A 320-nucleotide genomic window follows, 5' to 3' on the forward strand; every position below is an offset into this window, starting at 1 on the left:
CCATCCAGACCTAAGTGCTTTCCAAGCTGCCGCACTGACTCTAGATGGCGAGGACAGTGTGTGCGGCTGACAGCTGCGGAGGGAAGGGCAGCTGAGCTGAGGATGCTGTGCACAGAGACAGCGGGGCCATTGTCAGAGCAGCCGCAGGGACAGAGGGAAGCACAGGTGCATGGTGCCGGGCCAGGGAGCAGTGGGAGGAGAGCAGCAAGTTACCTCAACAGGGAGGGGGAGAAAGACAGGGATTGTGTCTGGCTGTCACTCAGGGCTTTCCCAGCACTGGTTACCTTAGAAACATTGCCGGGCACACCCCAATGCCACTC

The sequence above is a fragment of the Otolemur garnettii genome, unplaced genomic scaffold, assembly GCF_000181295.1.
Source record: "Otolemur garnettii isolate 467f Iridium unplaced genomic scaffold, OtoGar3 scaffold00008, whole genome shotgun sequence".
NCBI classification, from domain to species: Eukaryota; Metazoa; Chordata; class Mammalia; order Primates; family Galagidae; genus Otolemur; species Otolemur garnettii.